At 35.7% G+C, this 22,874-nt stretch overlaps 2 long non-coding RNA genes across 2 annotated transcripts in view; one reads left to right on the top strand and one right to left on the bottom strand.

Annotated features, from left to right (window-relative positions):
• The window catches only part of LOC135209038 (uncharacterized), a 78,267-nt gene that overhangs the window by 11,909 nt on the left and 43,484 nt on the right, over window positions 1-22,874 (bottom strand). The window lies entirely within an intron of this gene.
• Window positions 1,362-22,127, top strand: LOC135209037 (uncharacterized). Its single transcript, XR_010313283.1, has 3 exons — window positions 1,362-1,474; window positions 19,808-19,851; window positions 21,017-22,127. It is a non-coding gene; the product is annotated as an uncharacterized LOC135209037 (long non-coding RNA).

Genomic DNA, 22,874 nt, shown 5'->3' with positions numbered 1-22,874 from the left:
CGATTTAAGAAAATGATAACCTGGAGTGATTGTGACATCGAAATTAAGAAAATTTCCTGGAATGGCTGTGACATTAAAATTAAGAAAGTGACAACCTGGAATGTTGTGAAATCGACATTAAGAAAATGTTAACCTGGAGTGAGTGTAACCTCGAAATAAAGAAAAAACCTGGAATGATTGTAACATTGCTATTGGGAAAATGATAACCAGGAGTAGTTGTGACATCAAAATTAACCAAATAATAACCAGAAATGATTGTAACATCGAAACTGAGAAAATGATACACAAGATGATGGTGACATCGACGTTAAAAAAATGATAACCTTGAAGAATGTGACACCGAGATTACCAAAAATGATATCCTGGAATGAGTTTGACATCGAAATTATGAAAATGATAACCAGGAGTCATTGTGACATCGAAATAATAACAAAATAACGTGGAATGATTATGACATGGATATTAAGAAATGGATAACTTAGAATTATTGTGACATCGAGATTAAGAAAATGATAACCTGGGATGATTGCGACATCGAAATTGGGAACATGATAACTTGTTCTGACTGTAACATCAAATTATAAAATGAGAAACTTAAATGATGGTGACGTAGAAATTAAGAAAACGATAACCTGGAATAATTGTGACATCGAAATTAAGAAAATTATAACAGAATGATTGTGACATCGAATTTGAGGAAATGATAATCTGGAATGATTGTGACATAGAAATTAACCAAATAACAGTGACTTCGATATTGAAAGAGTGATTGTAACACCGAATTTCTCTAGACTCAGTGATTATGACTTCCATAACTATCATAAAGTGAGAACTGATGGTGAACAATTGAAATTTTTATTGACAACTTAGAACCAGATTATATTTGATAGGGAATCCCTATAAATCGTCCCTTTTTTTGGGGGGGAGGGGGAAGGGGTTAGGGCGCCAAACGTCAAATGTGCTTTTTTAAAACTTCATGAGTTATCTGCATCAACGTCTCTACTGAAAAATAAGTTTTGGCCTAAATTTTGAATACCGAATTGCCTCGTTGTTTTCTCTTATCTACCTGGTTCAAGGTTATGTCAAGCAAAATCTATATCCGGGAAGTTAATTAAATTACAATGTTCACTGTGTGCCATGTACCAAGGCCAACACTTTGTCATAACAGACCACTTCCTCATTACATAAAAATCATCCGGTTTTTCTGCATGCAGGCAGCCAAGTCACGTTGTTCGATCACGTGCGCATTCAACACGTGTTTTACTGACGATCGTCAGGGAATTAGGAACGAGGGCAAACACGAGCGAATCTCGCTATATATACGGGAGCCGGTCCCAAGCTCAGCATCTCATTTCTTCGGTGGTTCCTGAATCGAGCACCAAAGCTTAGTCGCTTTAGAAGCACAGCTGAAGAGTGTCCCAGTGCAGAAGCCAAGATGATGTCTGTCAGCTCTGCTTTGTTTCTGCTGTGCCTGGTATGAGACTACTTCTACCGATAGACGTCCTGTTCTTAGTTCAGACTTATTCCTCTCAATGTGACCCCTTTCTGCTTGTCCGCGTCTTTTTTTGTATTTTATTCTTATCGGTATTCTTACTTTCGTAATGATGGCTTTTTGGGGAAGCGTTGCTGGCAATATTATATTCTTTTCACAAGTACGGCAAATATAGCGATTTTACAAGCTTTACCTGGCAGTATCTTTATTTTAACAGTTTTAATTCTATATATATGTATATAGTATATATATATATATATATATATATATATATATATATATATATATATAAAATATAGAAATCAACAGCTATGTCTTAAAAGATATATTTTTTACTAAATATAGGAGTAGCTAATATGTATTTAGAGGAAAAGTGTGGTTGATTCTCTTAAAATAAGATCTGTTTTGCAGTAAAAGAATAAGAAATGCCATAAATACTTTGTGTGTGTGTTGATAAATTCAGTAGCCGTAGTAGTTGACATTACGATGAAAGGAAATAAAATCGAATGGAATTTCTCGCTCGATTTCTACACCTTTCGCAGCATTTCTGTTAGAGGAGCCGAAATATCAAAAAACTGTTCTGAAATTTAAAATGATTATTTCATTTAAAAAATACGTTGGCTACTCCCGAAACTCTTTATAGCATTTTAGAGCGAGTTGTACAGATTAGGATAATAAAATTCCCTCATTAAAAAATGTGAGTTTAAAGTTCATAGTTTTTATAACAACACGAAGAAACATCGCATAGAGCGTCTTTAGATTAAATGTATTCTCAAATTTTTTCGACAAAGTTTTTATGAATGACATTTCCTCTATGAATCAATTGCTACATTTCAGTATTTTTCTTGTGTTTTCCATGACACGGCATTTTGGCTAAGAATTTATTTTTTGCAATTTCCTCTCATGAAATTTTCCCTCAGCAAATTCTACATTAAAAGTCCTGTGCATCGTTTCAGACAATGAATCTCCCTCAAACTCATGAGATTCTGTCAGTTATACCTTCCTGGTACCATATATTAAAAATTTCCAATCTTCCTTATATGCTATATTTCCTGCAATAGACCTATGAAGATGTCCAGTATAGCTGTAGAATTACAGATGATCAGAAGCAGAGCACAGAGACAAAACGCGGTTAAGTGGTTCCTAATTTTAAAGGGAGATCAAATTCATTTTAAACAGGTGGAATGCATCAAACTCATTTATTATATGATCAACACTCGAAGTCTTGAAATTGTGAACTGAACAGGCTAAACAATTCTATGTACAGTTGATCGTGGTTTATTTTCTTTGGGTAAACACAAATTAGGAAGTTTTCATCGAATGATACATCATGAAGTTATTTGTTTTCATCATAATGAGAAATAAACAAAATTGAGAGAATGAGCCGTCTAGAATAGACTGACGTTAATCCCCATCCACTTGCATATGAAAATACACGCTTGCAACGGTTGATTACCCGATTGATTTCCATTGACTAAGCGTCAGTGTGACCACCACGCAACAAAGAGTCAGGGCACGTGTTCGATGAATACAGCAAACTGAAAATTGGTGCCTAAAAGAGGAATGACTGCAGTGAAGTAACATTACGAATGCATGAAAAAAAGATTACGAATGGAAATTATCGTCTCTTCTTGGATCTGAATTTTGAACGTATCTGAATTTTGTACTAACCTAATTTGTGTTTTACAAAAAACGTTGACTAGATAAAACGACAGATCAGCTGTTCAACTACAAACTAATACAGGTACATGAAACATCATGTGAGGAAAGAGATGCAGAAGCCTAAGGTTTTCCTTGGCTCAAAACAAATTTGGGGTGAAACTAGACTCCATTTAAAGTGTGTTTCCCTGGAAATCACCAAATGATGGAAGAAGATAAAACATATCACACTGTGATGGCAAATGGGTCTGCTCAATGCTATTGCTATCAGATTATAATTTTATTCATAAGATCATCTCAGTTTGAACCCTCCCGCGCTCCCCTCTCAATATTTGAGTGTTCATTCATGATTCAAAATCCTGTCTAGAGGATGATGATGTTTTATTGATTGTCTGGTTGATGCTTTTTACGATTTACATTATATGGCTTTTGGGAAATATGAACAAACCTTCCACCCTTTTTGCTATCTTGTGTTACTAATATTCCACCACTATTGGCAAATTGTGTTAATTTATGAATATAAATATATATATATATATATATATATATATATATATATATATATATATATATATATATATATAATATATATATATATATATATATATATATATATATATATGTATACATATATGTTATGTATGTATATATATATATATATATATATATATATATATATATATATATATATATATATATATATATATATATATATATATATATATATATATATAGATAGTGATAGTTATATACTGATAGCTTTTTCTCTTCTCACGACAGTTTCTTTTTCTTTTTATAGAGCCTGTGGAGTAGCAGTGAAACATCTGGAATGACCATCCCTTGGTAAGATTTTCTTTTACGTAAAAAGTATTATCACCAGCTAAGAATCAATTATTTCTGAAGTTCTCTACTAGCCTTTTATTATAATATAATATATGCTCAGATACCTCTGTCTTTTGTTTTTCTACACTCGCATTGTTGTTGTCAATAAATTAAAACACATCTTATTTGGTATTGACTGCGTTTTTTAACTCCGCTGATTCAATTCACGAAGTCTAGTGCAGATGTCGACACTATTGCCGGAGTACCAAAGTGTACCTTTGAGGCACCTCCGATCTTTCCAGGATATTCCGTGAAAAGTCATCTTTCAGTCCACTAAAGAATAGTTTTCCTCCTTCCTATGTTAAGTTATCTAGTTTATCTCGTTTGAAAATTAAATGTCTATATTTCTGCAATATTGCTAGTCAAAAATATAAGACAAATCAGGTTTAAACATAATCACTAAGACAGCATCGGTATTACCCGGTATGTATCCACTTACACATCACCTCCAAGGTGCTACTATTAAACATGGCGGAAGTTCCATGGGATGAAGTCATTAGTACTAGCCCCTCGAGGATCAAAGTATTATATACATCGATTTCTATATATTAATAAACGATATCTTTAATCCCACATAGGTTAGTACTAAACACGGTGTACCATTCAGCTTTTGTCATGTTTAATACCAGCACTTCGGAGGTGATGCGTAGGTGGATACATACCGGGTTAATACCGATGTTGTGCTAGTGATTTTGTTTAAACCTGATTTGGTTTTAGATTTTTGTTTAGCAATACTGCAGAAATACTTTTTCTGACCTTAAAAAGCTACAAACTAAGTCACGTTTAGCTCACGTTTAGCTGAAGTTATTTCTTAAACAGTTTCTAAAACAGTATAATGAAACATACACTTAGTCACTTTGTTGGTCTCTACAGCCACTATCGTGACCAGTAGAGCATTAAACACCAGATTCCACAGTCTGTTGCAAGTTTCTTCATTCACCCCACATATAGCACTTTTCAAAAGTTCAATCACTAACTTCCTGTATGCGCTCACTTGCTCCTGATGATTGCGCAGGGCACATCAAAGGTAACTGGGCACATCAAAGTTCACAGGGCGCATCAGAGGTTACAGGGCGCATCAAAGGTCATAAAAACAAGTCTATTTGTCATAAATGGTGAAAAGGGTTACATTGCACTGGGTTGCCTCATATGATTTATCAATCTGCTGTCATCATTATAACGTTTCTTTAGTTACACTACTCTTAATTGAAATAAACGCAAATTGAACGTAAATGATTCAGTTTTTCAACGCATTAATATAAAAATTAGTCCGTTTCGGAGTTTACAATGGCCCTCTTTGGTCCTTTCCTTTTAATCACTCCAACTACTCTAACTTCCTTCAATATCATGGTCTCTATACTTATGTCCTAAATCAATGACACATTTCTTGCCATTTTCTCTGTTTTTTCGACAAATAAGTGAATCGAGGAGACAAAATCTCCAGGATTCTAATTCATACAAGAAGAAGGCATCGCACCGTTTTTAAATTTTAAAAATGCTGTCGGTTATTATTTGTACAACTACAGAGATCAGAAACATATATTTTTTTCATTGAAAGCTAAGCCAATTTTCTTTAAAATAATGATAAATATCATGGGCCTAAATTTTAACAGTTCCTTCCGAAAAAAAAATCCCGATTTAAATTTTTTTTAATGCAAGAAAAGTCTGATTATCGTTGATCTACAGCGATTCTTTTCTGATGAAAGCCGAGACACTAAAGATTTAAACCAAAACAATGAAACGTGAACCTATGTCATGCCTCCCACTCAGGACTTTCAAGTTTTGTGTTGCAACAAAATCTCTGGTCGAAGTCATGAAAGCAGAAAAAATATTGTAATTACGTCATTCAACAGTAAATAAAAATCGATATAAAGCTAAAGTGCAAGCAAAATACCTTACATCAAGTGTTGCCACTCATGCCCACACCACAAACCGCTGCCCCTTCACCAAACAACGTTACCACAATCAACGCTGCATTTCCCCATCAGTGGTGCCACAATAAACTCTACCCCTTTCCCGAACAACGGTACCCTTTCCCCTCAACAGAGCTACCCTTTCCCCAACAACGCTACCCTTTCCCCAACAAAACAACGTTACCCTTCCCCCAACAACACTACCCTTTCCCCTAAACAGAGCTACCCTTTCCCCTAACCAAACAACACTACCCTTTCCCCCAACTAAGCTCCCACAACCAAAACACGAGGAAAAAATCATTTGCCCTAAAACAGGCTCACGTCCTCTTTTTCATATGACAGTCTCGTCTCAGTTACTCGCTTGTTTTTTGTATGACTGTCAAGTTCGCCTTATTAAAGAGACGCTTCTTATGGCTGTATCTAACAAAGAAATATATTCACTCATGTTAGGTTGTTTTGAAAAGTCGCAGTCACTAAACAGTAAAGTTTTTCGAACCTTCCTAAAACAATCCAGTGGCAGATTTTCCAAAGGTTGTAAAATATTGCACCCAAAATCTCCCACTGAATTCGACCGATTAATGAGAGACGACCTCAAACGCTGAGACTCGTGACGTTTCCCATCCTCGTAAGAGCTCGATTTTACCTGCAATCAAATCAGCAATTTTCTCTTCATTGAATTTTATTCTCAAACGATTGACCTTGCTTAGTCCAGAGTATAAAAAGGAGGGGTGGCGCAGGGGTTAGGAAGGAAGAATTGAAATGGGAGCGAGTATCTCAGTGAAGTCTGATCAATTTCTAAAAGGAGAACAAGCTACAGTAACCATGGAACACACAAGATGGAGGTGAATTCCAAGAATTGTTTGAGGGGAGGAGAAACCCGCCACTAAACGAGGAAATCCCGGAATTGCTGATCTCTGAGCTTTCAGAGGCACACTTCCCCAAATAGCATCTGTTGAAAACGAGCACAACTTCCTTGTGGGCCACTGTGCCCGTGAGGAAGGGCTAGCAGCCTCACCCCATGTACAAGACTTCACAGCTTAATAACGGAAAGTGCGAACAGCATATGTCTGATTTTCTGAAGGGAAAGGACTGATAAGTGAAATGAATTCATTTTTACTATAACTATTGATAATCATATTTCAAGAAATACAGAATGTAAACTGACATTTGCACCTTGCATCAGAACAACAGTACTTTCCTAAATGTATTTTGAAATTAATCCTTATTTCACAAATCAAAAAGTTCATTCTCAGTTACAAAATTGCACCTTTGAACCAAAAGTTTATCATGTTATTATTGATGCTAATTCTTGCGCTTATTCTGTTCCATAATTATGGCTGCTTTTTAAATATTATTTCCTTCCTCTTCCAGGGAGGCTTCATCGACAACTTGGCAACAACAGCCGCAATGGATACAACTGACCTAATAACTCCCACCACTGATACAAGTACTTCACCTAGCCCAACAACTCCCGTCACTGATGCAAGTATTTTACTTGTCTGAAAAACTGCCGCCAATGAGGATAGTACTTCACCTGACCAAACAACTGGCGCCACTGATTCGTCAACTGGATAAAGACCACTGCACAAGGATCCACTGATCAATGTAGCCCACCAAAAGGATGAAGCCCACCTTCACCAAATGGTAATACCGGTAACCTGGCTCATCATCTTCTGCAGGAATGAATTTTTTGAAGTTCTTTTTCCTTCATCAGCATCATCACTAAAACTTATTTGAAATTTAACATTAAATCTGACATTTTTGTTTGATTTTCAGCACTAAATCTGAAACTTTATCTTCCAAATGTAGCACTAAATCTGAAATGTTATCTTCCAAAAGCTATGTACCTTTTAATTAATGAAAATTACTTGCAAGCATATTGTATCATTTTACTCGAAGTCCATTCCGAATTGTTGGGATGTATCGCAGAGATCCATTGTCAAAGCAAACTGCTGGACCTTCACGTTCCATGCAGTGGCTTCACACCTGATTCTTCATCCATCTTTTCCATGTAATTATAAATAACCATAGGTAAAACTCTTAGCTTTATCATTCTGAGATGACAACTTTGGATATTTAATCTTATACTCAACATGAACTTCTTATATTACAAAAATGACCACAGGAACTGAAATCAGTAGTCAACACACAAGCCAGAATGATTTCTTCATTTACATTCTTTTGGATGTCCAGGTTTCTCAAGAAAAGCCTTTTAACAATACTAGGAAATCGAGGAGACAAATGATCACTGCCTTAACAATGCAAAAAAAAGAAGAAAAAAAGACCGTCTCGCACATCCACATAATCATGGTGAGGATGGGTATGTGTCTACACCAGTAACTCAAACCCTCGGTTTTCAAACTAGCCTGGTTTTGAATCTCGTATAGAATTGAGATGTTATTCCTTTATTTCCTTATGGATTTTAAGGCTTTCAGTGGAAAAATATACAAAAACTGACGAATTAATGGGTCACTATAGACATGACAATTATTGTACATTACAGATGCCACATCTTGTGAATGTGACCTTAACAGTCTTTATATTTTGATCCATTGTGCTAGTGTGTTGAGAATGGTTTCATTTTGCCTCTGGGAAATCTTAGCTGATCTCCGGTGAGATGGTTACCGTTTACCTCCATCTTCTAACCAGAATTTCTTCATTGGTGTCCTTTTGGATTTCAAAGCTTCAAGTGAAAAGCACAGCCAAAAACAGCAGGAAATCAAGAAGTCAAGAGCATAATGGTAATTACATCCTCCTTTTTCACCGTAAGGGGGTTAGTGGTGACAGTGCACCTTATGTGGTGGAGTGGAAGAATTACTTGAGGGCCTTTGCAGCGGCGGCTCATGTGCGCGAACCACGGAACAAAGAATTCAGGGCCTACAGTGAAGCTCTGTTTACCCACAAGGCTATCATGAGACGTATATATGAATCACGATGATGTGATAAGACTCATAATAAGGCTACATGCAATAAAAGCAATACAAAGTTATCAAGATAAAGGTGGGTTGATGCCGACTCTAAAACAAAGAATACCTGAGCGAAACAGAGATTTGGAATTTAGAATATAGAATTTAGTCCAAAGGCCAAGCACTGGGACCTATGAAGTCATTCAATGCTGAAATGGAAATTGACAGTGAAAGATTAGAAAGGTGAAGCAGGAGGAAAACCTCGCAGTTGCACTCTGAATCAAATATTAGGAGAGGGTGGAAAGTAAGATGAAGAAAGAATATGAAAGGAAGTATTGTAAAAGGAACGAACTTGGTTGCAGCTAAGAGCCAAAGAGTAATGCCTAGAGTGCACCACATGAGGTCCACCTACGGGAACAAGGACTTGTAGGTGAGAAGTGGCGTTAACTTATACCTCTTGTGATAGCCTTGTGAGTAAATGACCTTCACTGTACCTCCTGAAATCTTGGTTCAGGGTTCGCACCCATGAGCCGACGAATTTCTTATCAACTTAAAAATTCCCCTTCGGTTAACATATACGAAAATATATGTTAATTCAGAGGTAGAACACATTAGCTATTAAGGAACCTTTGTAGCTTAGTGCGTATATATGAGTCACGGTGGTGTGATATGGCATATATATATACATGCATATATATATATATATATATATATATATATATATATATATATATATATATATATATATATATGTAATGGGGGGATATTCCCATTATTCATTTGGTAAAACGTTTGTAACTCGAGCGTCCAAGGCAAACTAATACACACAGCCCCCTCTCTCTCTCTCTCTCTCTCTCTCTCTCTCTCTCTCTCTCTCTCTCTCTCCACTCTAACAGGTAATTAAAATGAGAGAGTTGCATCATAAGAAAATAAATTTATTAACAATGAATAAATAATGAATTAATCAAGTCTTACAGACTAACTTACTTCAAGTTACCCCACTATCAAAATGTCTAAACAGTAAATGTAGTCACACCAAAATGTCTGTCCCATCTGGGACTCTCTGTCCCCCTAAGACTCTCGGTCCCCCCTTTGCCAGAACCGTCTGTTTCAAAGACACAGAACACATCCCGTAAGTACACACACAAGTTTAACAATCAGAGATTAAAGATTGAATATTACAAAAAATGTCAAACAGACAACAAGCCATCCCTTTGGCTAAAGTGATTTAACTCACCCATGCAGCCGGAATATCTCACTCACTATTCCAAAAAACACTTAGGCACCGCCATCGTGGCCCTTCCTTCCTCCCACGAATCTTTGTGCAAGTCTTCCCATAGACTTGGCTAGAAATACATTATGAATAGAAGAGGCACACACGCACATACGAATGCACGCTTCGTTAGCGCCTCACAAGGGCACTTTGAGAAGAGTTAATAAACTATCGTACATTGACTTGTCTAACTAAGCAGTTTTATCTCACGCCATCCATAGAAACCCATTGTTCAGCTTTCTCGGGTCGTTGCTTCTCCACTGTTCTTCACATTCCATAGGTCACAGCGAACATATTGGCAATATATTATTAATCAAAAAACCCTAGGCCTACATATATATATATATATATATATATATATATATATATATATATATATATATTGTAATTCCACAATAGTCCTTGGAGAAAGCATAACTAGACAGGTTTCATAAACAATCTTTCTCCCTCTCCCTCTCTCGCACCCACATACCAACACCAATTCCTTGTTAATTATTTGACTCAAACTCCTCGACTTAACCCTATAAGATTGTTTCATGTCTATTAATTTAATAATCACTGGTTAAAATTTTATTTTTATTTTTTTACTCTGAGGCAAGGATGTGAATAGGTGTTCTTTGACTAATTTTGATCGGGTGAATTCAAATTTCTGTACAGTTTTGCTCTGTCACCTCTAGTGTTTTCGCTCTCACACATCTCCTTTTAATTATAACGCATATAAATTCAAAATATAATGTGTATATTACATTTATTACAAAGGCATATTACAGAAAAAAAACATAGATATAGAACACCGATGGAACTAAATCTATTTGGATAATACAATACACACAAATCATAATACAGCGGACAAAAGTGTTTTTTTTCTTTTTCTGTTTTTTCTAGGGGGGAATGATTTTGTGTACTTTGCCTCCGGGTTGTCACGCAAAAGCATCAAGCAGAAGTCCCCATCACGCTGGGTTTCCACTTGCCTTGGTAGTTAGTTGCTCTTCATCTTAGTATTATCTTGGTGGAACCTTTCTTCAAGCTCATCACTCACTGCAGGGAAGAAGATGAGGTGGGAGTGGAGAAAGTGAATTTTGAGTGACATTCGGCATCCCATATCCTCATAAGACTGCAACAACTTCTCGCTACACTCTTGGTAATCTGGTACCCGTTTGTTACCGAGGAAGTCATTGCAGACTGACTCAAATGCTTCCATGCTCTCACTTCCTTTAAGGTAAGAAGCTCCTCAAAGTCCATATCCTGCAGCACCTCCCGGATCTGAGGACTGACGAAGATGCCCTCCTTGAGTTTAGCAGAACTCAGAGCTGTGAACAAGTGTTGGAAGGCAGCGCCATTTCTGTCCATGGCCTTCACGAAATTCTTCATTAAACCAAGCTTGACATGAAGAGGAAGAAGATAAGCAACCTTGTTCCATGTCCAAACAGAGGGAATTATTTTCTTGGACACTGTGTTCCACCAGGCACGATACGAACCGTCTTGCTCTCACCCCCACCCCCCCTAGGCGATCTGGGATAGGCCAGAATTGCATTGACAGGGTTGAAAGATGCCTTTAGTAAAAAATACGGCATGTCAATTTTCTAAAAAGACCACAATTCCTAAAATTTCTAATTAGAAAAGCACACAATGTCCTATATAGGGACTCAATCTTTGGTAGCAATCGAACTATCCATGGTTACATATAGTTATGTTGCATATATAAATGTATATCTCAAAGTCTAGAGGGTGATGACTGAAAAACTTGATTCGAATCTGGACATCAGCACCCCAAAATTAGGCTAAGACCTAAAAGCTATTTTTATGCTTGCCTCAATTTCTCTAGTAAACCAGTGAAACTGAGGCCTCTAGCAAAGTTTAATAGGCCTATAGTTTATCTTTTTACTGGCCTATTTTTTAAGGAAACATTCTTCGGGATTCCATACAATAAAGCACAAATGTTCATTGGGAAACAAGTGCTAAGAAACCATGTACGGAACACACTGAGAGTTGACAAAGAATAAGTTTTAAATTGAAGACTTTGGATGGTTCATATTTCTTTCTTAAAACTCCTAATTCATGAAAGTAAGCAATTCATCATAGCAATCTGGTTAGAACTATTTATTATGTATTTTCTAATGATTAGGCAAGCATAAAAAACAGGTACCACTCGAGAGACGAGAGAGAGAGAGAGGAGAGAGGGGGGGGGGTGGGGGGGGGGGGGGGCAACTAGAACGAAAATCACAAGAAAAAACCCGTTCAAATCAAAATCGACTAACAGTTGTTTCGACTTTGGCTGAGCATTTACAATTCAGGGGTGGACCAAACAGCGGGGTACGAAGTAACCACTGGGGGTCAGCGGCAATATGAATTCGATTGGATTGGGATTATAAAATTCAGGCCAAAGGCCAAACCGCTGGGAACCTACGAGGTCTATTCAGCTATGAAATGAGGACAATTGTTCGAGGAGAGTTGGAAAGTCACAATGGAAGGAAGGAAGAAACATGAAACGGAGAGTTCAGAAAAAGGAATGCAAAGAGCCTGCAGCTAAAAGGGGCCCCCAAAGAGACGCTACAAAGAACCTTAGGCAATGGCCTACAGTGCACCAATTTGGAGTTACACTGACACCACTAACCCCCCTTACCTGAGGCGACACAGTGAAAAATTTAAATAGTTTGTATTCAAATCCTCATAAAAAAATTGTGGTTGTTTTCCACCCAATTTTGGACCTTCGATTGAATTTAAAGACGAAATAAAAAATATTGGAGGAAATTATGTTTTATATATTTACTTTATACTTGAATTTGTTTGGTAGGTATATTAACAAAATAATAAAATGTACTATGTCGTACTGAGTTATCCCGGCATGGTAAGGAAAAAGGGAAGTAGGACCCTATGTGATACATGGAAAGTTTTTTTTTTTTTTTATAAAAAGGAGTGGTGAATTTATATAATGAACTTCAAGGGACGCTGGAGAACGATTAGAAATATAGATCTTTTTCTTTGGGATAGCATTTACACGGAATGGGGAACTAATCCATAAGAAGTCAAATCACACAAAAAATAAATCCTATTATAACATATTCTTTCCCCATATGTGTATTATAACCTTGATATATTTGAAGTCTCGTCACTTACCGGATTGCGCTGTGTATGAGGAAGTTCTACCAGTGAAGGGGTTAAGGGTCCCATCCCACCCCCAACCTTCCCCAAACAACCCCACCCCCAGAGTTTCAGGAAATCAATATAGCCCATTATGTTTTACAATATTCTAACTGAAAGAAATGGCCCTTGAAAAACCGACATTATCGTAGAAAGAATTAACTGTAACTGCTGCTTGTTATTACACCACAACACCACACACACACACACACACACCACACACACACACAACAGGAGAGAGAGATGAGAGAGGAGAAGAGGAGAGATGAGAGAGGAGAGAGAGAATAACGGACACTCAATGGAAATATCCTGTTAATTTATTCTTATTTTGGAAAATTAAGCTATTGATAAAAAAAAAAATCATGTCCCCTGGAAACTCACCTTTGGTCCAAACGAAAAATTTTAATTGTACATAAGAAACTAAATTAAAAATAAGTAAATCTTTTACCGTTCTTTACCTCAAACCATCTGTTCATTCAATTTAAACTGGTTATTCGCTGCGAATAAACTAGAGATTGCTCATTACTAAGTGACAAGATATATTTAAAGATGATTTTGTAAATAAATCCATTACTGTCCACTCTTGGGTTCAAAAAGTATCCATTCATGACCAGTGGCGTTCGAATTTGTGAATAGTTACATAATGGGCTTAGTCTTCATGGAGGCTGAATAAACTTTCTAACTAAGTTTATAGGCTGCAGTACTTCGATGTTAAAGATTTTAAAGACCAAAAGTATTGTTCTCTTAAAATAAAAAAGATGGCGTGGGGATTGCAACAAAATTAAAAATTTATAAGCTGGAGATAATGCCCTGTCAAAATTTACAAGCTACAGTGGCTATGTAATCAAACTTTACAAAAGCTGGAGTGATGCATCATCGAAATTTACAAGCTGGACACATTGCCTTTCCAAAATTTACAAGCCTCAGTGGCTATGTAATCAAACTTCATTAGTTGGATTGATTATATTATCGAAATTTATAAGTGACAGTGACTGAGCCAATGAAATTTACAAGGTAAGCTATCGTATCATCAAAAAATTTTACAAAAAATTAAGAAAATGATAACCTGGAGTGATTGTGATATCGAATTAAGAAAATGATAACCTGGAGTGCTTGTGAAATCGAAATAAAATAATAACCTAAAATTATTGTGACAATGAAATTAACAAAATAATAACCTAGAATGATTGTAACATCAAAATTGAAAAAAAAAAAAGATAACCTAGAGTGATTGAGGCATTGCAATTAAGAAAATGATAACCGAGAGTAGGCTAAGTGTGACATCGTAATTAAGAAAATAACATGAAATTATTGAGACATCGAAATTAAGAAAATGATAACCTGGAATGTTGTGACATCGACATTGAGAAAATGATAACCTGGAGAGATTATAACATACAAATTAAGAAGAAAAACCTGGAATGATTGTAACATCCGCCTATTGGGGAAAATGATAACCAGGAGTAATTGTGGACCACCAAAAAAATTAACAACAAAATGATAACCAGGATTGATTGTAACAGAAACAGAAAATGATGCCATGAAATGATTGTGACATCAAAGTTTTAAAAAATTATAACCTTGAATGAATGTGACATAGAGATTAAGAAAATGATATCCTGGAATAATTGTGATATCAAAATTAAGAATACTATAACCTACAATGATTGTGAAATCGAAAATAAGAAAATGGTAACCTAGAACGATTGTGACATCGAAATTAACTAAATTATAGCCTGGAATGATTTTAACATCAAAATTAAAAAAATGATAACCTAGAAGCCCCTAGAGTTATCTTGGCTGACATCAAAATTAAACTAAATGACTACCATGCCAATGGATTGTGACATCAAAATTAAGAAAATGATAACCTAGAAATATTGTGACATCGAAATTAAGAAAATGGTTACCTTGAGTGATGGTGACATCGAAATTAAGAAAATTATAACCTTTTCTGACTGTGACATCGAAAATAAGAAAATTGTAACTTGCAATGATTGTGACATCGAAATTAAGAAAATGGTTAACCTAAAACGATTTGTTGGAACATCGAAATGAACTAAAATAATAGGCCTTGGATAATGATTTGTAACCATCGAAATTTAAAAAATTATAATCTGGAATAATTGTAACATCAAAATTGAGAAAATGATAAACTAGAATGATTGCGACATCGAAATTAAGAAAATGATAATACGCTCTGATTGTGACATCGAAAATAAGAAAATAACCTGGAATAATTGTGACATCGAAATAAAGAAAATTCTAACCTGCTCTGATTGTTACATCAAAAATAGGAACATGATACCCTGGAGTGATTGTGACGTCGAAATTAAGTAAATGATTACCTGGAATGAATGTAACATCGATATTAGGAAAATTATAACCTGTTCTGATCGTGACATCGAAAATTAGCAAAAATGATAACCCGGAATAATTGTGACATCGAAATTAAGAAAATTATAACATGGAATGATTGTGAGATCGAAATTAACAAAATGATAACCTGGATTGATTGTGACCATCGAAGTTTGAAAAAAAATGTTTTTCTGGGAATGACTGTGACGTCGAAATTATGGCAAACAATAAGTAGGACTACAAATATTGACAGAAGTGGCTGTAAACGTAGAATTTCCTTAGGACTCAGTGATTGTTGACTTCCATAATTATTATAACTGTGAGAAACTGATGGTAAACTATTTGAAAATTTTTTACTTTATATTGAATCAATTTCAATTGACAAACTCTTAGAATCAGATTATTATTTGATAAGGAGGGAGTCCCTATTAAATCGTCCCTTTTGCCCGGGAGTGGTGGGGGGTTTGGGGGGGGGGGGGGTTCAGGGGCGCCAAAGCGTCAAATGTGCTTTTTTAAAGCTTCATGAGTTAATTTGCATCCACCCGTCTTACTAAAGAATAAGGTTTGGGCCCTAAAATTTCGAATACCCGGAATTGTCTTCTTTGTTTCTATTTATCTAACTGGTTCAAGAAGGTTATGTCGAGCAAAATCTATATTCGCGGGAAGTTAAATAAAATTACAAATTGTTCATTGGTGTGGGCCCGTACCAAGGCCAAACCATTTAATCATAACCAAGACCACTTCCTCATTACATAAAAAATCATACCGGCTTTTTTGCATGTAAACCAGCCAAAGTCACGTTGGTTCACGATCACGTGCAACATTTTAAACACTATGAGCCAAACAAGTGTTTTGCTGACGATAGTCAAGAACAATTAGGGAACGAGGGCAAAACACGAGCGAATCTCGCTATATATTACGGGAGCGGGTCCCAAGCTCAGCGTTCGGCATTTCTTCGGTGGGGTTTCATGAATCGAGCACCAAAGCTTAGGTCCGCTCTTAGAAATCCAGCTGAAGATCGTCCCAGTGGCAGAAGCCAAGATGAAGCCTGTCAACTCTGCTTTGTTTTCTTTTGGGGATGTGCCTGGTATGAGAATTACTTCTGCCGATAGGCCGTCCTGTTCTTAGTTTCAGGAATTATTAACCTCTCAACAGTGACCCCTTTCTGCTTGTCCGTGTTCTTTTTCGTATTTTATTGTTATCGACCATTCTTACTTTCGTACTGATGGCTTTTTAGGAAAAAGGAAAAGGTTCGTGGCCAATATTTACATTTGCTTTACCACTAGTAAGGCGAATAATAGCCATTTTACAGGGTTTTACTAGGCAATATTTTTCATTGTAACAATTTCAATTTCTCTCTCTCTCTCTCTATCGTCTCTCTCTCTACTCCCTCTCTCTCTCTTCTCTCTCTATCATATCATAATATATTAATATTATAGAGATATATATATAATATATAATTAGATAATAGTATGATTATATATATAGTTATATATATATATATCCATATATAATAATATATATATATATAATTATATATATAAGAGAATCTATATATATAGTATAATATATATCTATATATAAATATAACTAGAATATTATATATATATATATAGTAGGATATCTATATAATATATATATATATATATAGATACTATATTATATATAATATATATATGATATATTAGAAGATATATTTATATATAGATATATATAGATATTCGATAATTATTAGATAATATATTAAAGATATATATAATATTATATCTATATATCTATAATGGATATAACGAATATATATTATATACCCTCAGATATATTATATATTATAATATTGATAATTATATAATATATATATATATATTATACGAATATTAATATATATATATATATATAGAAATTGACAGCCATTGTCTTATAAGCCTATATTTTTTGATTTTGAAATAACAAATAAAAAGTATTGGCACCTAATATATATTCAGGACCGAAAAAAATGTGGATGATTTTATTGAAAAAAAATAAGGTCTGTTTAGTCCGTTAAAAGAAACAAATTATTGAAATAAATATTGTTGGTGGATGTGTGTGGATTATAGATTGCAGTTGCCGTAGTACACCTGACATTACGATGAAAAGGAAAATCAAAAAAACAAAAAAAAAGGAATTTAATCCCTCCGATTTCTTTTTGATTACAAACTTTCGCAGCAGTTCTGTTAGAGCAGCTGAAATACCGAAAAAAACTCTCCCTGAAATTTAACAAAATTATTATTCATTTCAAAAATACGTTGGCTACTCCCCGGAAAACTCTTTACAGAAAGTTAAAGAGCGAAGTTGTAAAGAGCAAATTAGGAAAAGAAAATGGCCCTCCCTTATTCAAAAATGTGATGTGGTAAACGTTCACAGGGTTTTATAACCCAATTTTTTTTTTGTTAACCCCAAAAAAACAAAAAAGGGGAAAAAACAAACATCGCCCCGGATAAAAAAAAAGCCGGGGGGGGGGGGGGGGGGGGAGGGGGGGGGGGTGGGCGTCTTTTTAAGGAATTAAAAAAAAAAAAAAAAAAAAAAAAAATGTTATCCTCAAAAGTTTTTGCCGGACATAAAAAGTTTTTATGAACGATATTTCCTCTATGAATCAATTGCTATACTTCAATATTTCTCTTGTGTATTTTCAATGACACTGCATTTGGGTTAAGAGTTTTTTTTTTTTTTTTTTTTTTTTGCTATTATATCTCATGTTCGTAAATTTAAGGGAGATCAAATTAATTTTAAACAGGTGGATTTCATCAAACTTATTTATTATATGATCAAAACTCGGAGTCTTGAAATTGTGTACTGAATAGGCAAAACAGTGTTTTGTTTGGGTACACACAAATTAGGAAGTTTTTATCAAATGATGCATCATGAAGTTATTTGTTGTCATCAAAGTAGAAATAGACAAAGTTGAGAGAATGAGCCGTCTAGAATAGATTGACGCTAATTCCCATCCACTTGCATATGAAAATACACACTTGCAACCGTTGATTACCTCATTGATTTCCATTGACAAAGCGTCAGTGTGACCACCACGCAAGAAAGAGTCAGGGCACGATTTCGATGAATACAGCAAACTGAAAATTGGTGCCTAAAAGAGGAATGACAGCAGTGAAGTAACATTACGAATGCATGAAAAAATTATTTACGAATGGAAATTATCGTCTCTTCTTGGATCTGAGTTTTGTACTAACACAATTTGTGAGTTACAAAAAACGTTGACTGGATAAAACGACAGCTCAGCTGTTCCACTTCGAACTACAAGTACAAGAAGCATCACGTGAGGAAAGAGATGCGCTAAGTCTAGGGTTTTCTTGGCTCAAAACATATATGGGGTGAAACTAGACTCAAAAAATGTAACACTGTGTTGGCAAATGGGTCTGCTCCATGCTATTGCTATCAGATTATAATTTTATTCATAAGATCATCCCAGTTTGAACCCACCGGCACTCGCCTCTCAATATCAGTCATCATTCAAAATCCTTTTCCTTTCCACAATTGTTTCCGAGTCCTGACTAGAGGATGATGATGTTTTCTTGATTGTCTGGTTGATACTTTTACGATTTACGGTATATGACTTTTGGGAAATATGAACAAACCTTCCACCCTTTCTGCTATCTTGTGTTACTAACATTCCACCTCTATTGGCAAATTCTGTGTTGATTTAATTGTGTATATATATATATATATATATATATATATATATATATATATATATATATATATATATATATAAATATATATATATATATATATATATATACATATATATAATAGTGATGAATAATTATCACATCAACGTGATTCATATAAATTATTCGAGACACAAATGTCCTTTAATATCTAATTCGCTCTACCTCGGAATTGATATATTTTCATATATGTACCAAAGGGGAATTTTTTAGTTGATAATAATTTCGTCCCCTCATGGGATCGAACCACCGTCCTGCGGAGAGGCACGAAATCAGGACTGACAGTGCCATACCGAATCGGTATGTCACTGTCGGTCCTGATTAGATATTAAAGGACATTTGGAGCGAATTAGATATTAAAGGACATTTGTAGCTCGAATGATATATAGTGATAAATAATGTAATAAATAGTTATATACTGAAAGCTTTTTCTCTTCTCACGGCAGTTTCTCTTTCTTTTATAGAGCCTGTGGGGTAGCAGTGAAACATCAGGAATGACCATCCCTTGGTAAGATTTTCTTTTATGTAAAAAGTATTATCACCAGATAAGAATCAATTATTTCTGAAGTTCTCTGCTAGCCTTTTATTATAATATAATATATGCCCAGATACCTCTGTCTTTTGTTTTTCTACACTCGCATTGTTGATGTCAATAAATTAAAACCCACATCTTATTTGGTACTGGCTGCATTTTTGAACTCAGCCGACTAAATTCACCGAGTCCAGGATTTTCCGTGAAAAGTCGTCTTTCAGTCCTCTAAAGAATAGTTTTCCTCCCTTCCTATGTGAAGGTGTCTAGTTGATCTCTAGTTGATCTCTTGTTTGATAACTAAATGTCAATATTTCTGCAATATTGTTACACAAAAATCTAAAACAAATCAGGTTTAAACATAATCACTAAGACAGCATCGATATTAACCCGGTATGTATTCACTTACGCGTCACCTCCGAGGCGCTAGTATTAAACATGGCGGAAGCTCCCTGGGATGGAGTCCAGGGTAAAAAATAGGGGGGTGGCGGAGGGGGTTGGTGGCGCAGGCGTTAGGAAGGAAGAATTGAAATGGGAGCGAGTGTCTCAGGGAAGTCTGATCAATTTCTAAAAGGAGAACAAGATACAGTAACTATGGAACACACAAGCTGGACATGAATTCCAAGAATCGTTTGAGGGGAGGAGAAAGCCGCCACTAAACGAGGAAATCCCGCAATTGCTGATCTCTGAGCTTTCAGAGGCACACTTCCCCAAATAGCATCTGTTGAAAACAAGCGCAACTTCCTTGAGGGCCAATGTGCCCGTGAGGGAGGCCTAGCAGCCTCACCCCTTGTACAAGACTTCACGGCTTAATAACGGAAAGTGCGAACAGCTTAGGTCGAATTTTCTGAAGGGGAAGGACTAATAAGTGAGATTAATTCATTCTTACTATTTGTATTAATAATCATATTTTAAGAAATACAGAGTGTAAACTGACATTTGCACCTTGCAACAGAACAAGAGTATTTTCGTCAATGGATTTTGAAATAATCCTTATTTCACCAAACAAAAAGTTTATTCTAAGTCACAAATTTGCATCTTTGAACCAAAAGTTTATCATGTCATTATCGATGCCAATTCTTGCGCTTTTTCTGTTCCATGATTATGACTCCTTTTTACAATATTATTTCCTTCTTCCATCCAGGGAGGTTTCGACGACAACTCGGTCAACAACTGCCGCCACTGAAGATAGTACTTTACTTGGCCTGACAACTAATGTCACTGATGATAGTACTTTACTTCCCCTGACAACTAATGCCACTGATGATAGTACTTTACTTCCCCTGACAACTAATGCCACTGATGATAGTACTTTACTTCCCCTGACAACTAATGTCACTGATTATAGTACTTTACTTGACCTGACAACTAATGTCACTGATTATAGTACTTTACTTGGCCTGACAACTAATGTCACTGATGATAGTACTTTACTTGACCTGACAACTACCTCCATTGATGATAGTACTTTACTTGGCCTTGATTATTAATGCCACTGATGATAGTACTTTACTTGGCCTGACAACTACCTCCACTGATGATAGTACTTTACTTGGCCTGACAACTACCTCCATTGATGATAGTACTTTACTTGGCCTTGATTACTAATGCCACTGATGATAGTACTTTACTTGGCCTGACAACTAATGCCACTGATGATAGTACTTTACTTGGCCTGATAACTTCCGCCACTGATGATAGTACTTAACTTGGCCTAACAACTTCTGCCACTGATGATAGTACTTTACTTGGCCTAACAACTTCCGCCACTGATGATAGTACTTAACTTGGCCTAACAACTTCCGCCACTGATGATAGTACTTTACTTGGCCTAACAACTTCCGCCACTGATGATAGTACTTTACTTGGCATGACAACTGCCGCCACTGATGATAGTTTCTTTACTTGGCCTAACAACTGTCGCCACTGATTCGTCGACTGGATAAAGACCACCACACAAGGATCCACTGATCAATGTAGCCCACCTACAGGATGAAGCCCAACTTCACCAAATGGTAATATCGGCAACCTGGCTCACCATCTTCTTCAGGAATACATTTTTCGAAGCTCTTTTTCCTTCATCAGCATCAGCACTATAGCTTACTTGAAATTTAGCACTAAATCTGACATTTTTGTTTGATTTTCAGCACTAAATCTGAAATTTTATCTTCCAAATTTAGCACTAAATCTGAAATGTTTTCTTCCAAGAGCTATGTACCTACCTTTTGATTAAATAAAATTATTTGCAATCTTGACGGTTTGTATCATTTTACTCGAAGTCCATTCCGAAGTGTTGGGAAGTATCGCAGAGATCCGTTGTCAAAGCAACTATGAATATGGAATTTCAGACTCAACATAAACTTCTTATATTACAAAAATGACCACAGGAACTAAAATCAGTAGTCGACACACACGGCCAATGATTTCTTCATTTACATCCTTTTGGATGTCCAGGTTTCCAGAGAAAAGCCTTTTAAGAATACTAGGAAATTGAGATGATTGATCACTGCCTTAATAATGAAAAAAAAACCGTCTCTCACATTCAATCATGGTGAGGATGGGTATGTGTCTACACCAGTAACTCAATCCCTCCGTCTTCAAACTAGCCTGGTTTTGAATCTCATATAGAACGGAGAGTTATTCCTTTATTTCCTTATGGATTTAAGGCTTTCAGTGGAAAAATATACAAAAATGTCGAGACTGAAAAATTAATGGGTCACCCTGGACATGACCATTATTATAAATTACAGATGCTATAATGATTTCTTAACCTCCTCATCTTGTCAATATGACCCTAAGTCTCTATATTATGGCCCATGATGTCAGTATCAAGAAAAAATTATATTTTGCCTCTGGGAAATCTTACCTCATCTGCTGTGCGATGGTTAGTGATTACCTCCATCTTCTAACCAGACTGGATTCAACTCCTTCCTACCAAGCAGAATTTCTTCATTGGTTTCCTTTTGGATTTCAAAGCTTCAAGTGAAAAGCATGGCCACAAA

This window comes from Macrobrachium nipponense, chromosome 37 (genome assembly GCF_015104395.2).
Source record: "Macrobrachium nipponense isolate FS-2020 chromosome 37, ASM1510439v2, whole genome shotgun sequence".
Lineage (NCBI taxonomy): Eukaryota > Metazoa > Arthropoda > Malacostraca > Decapoda > Palaemonidae > Macrobrachium > Macrobrachium nipponense.
The sequence above is the reverse complement of the archived record's forward strand: the minus strand, read 5'-3'. Positions and strand labels throughout refer to the sequence as shown.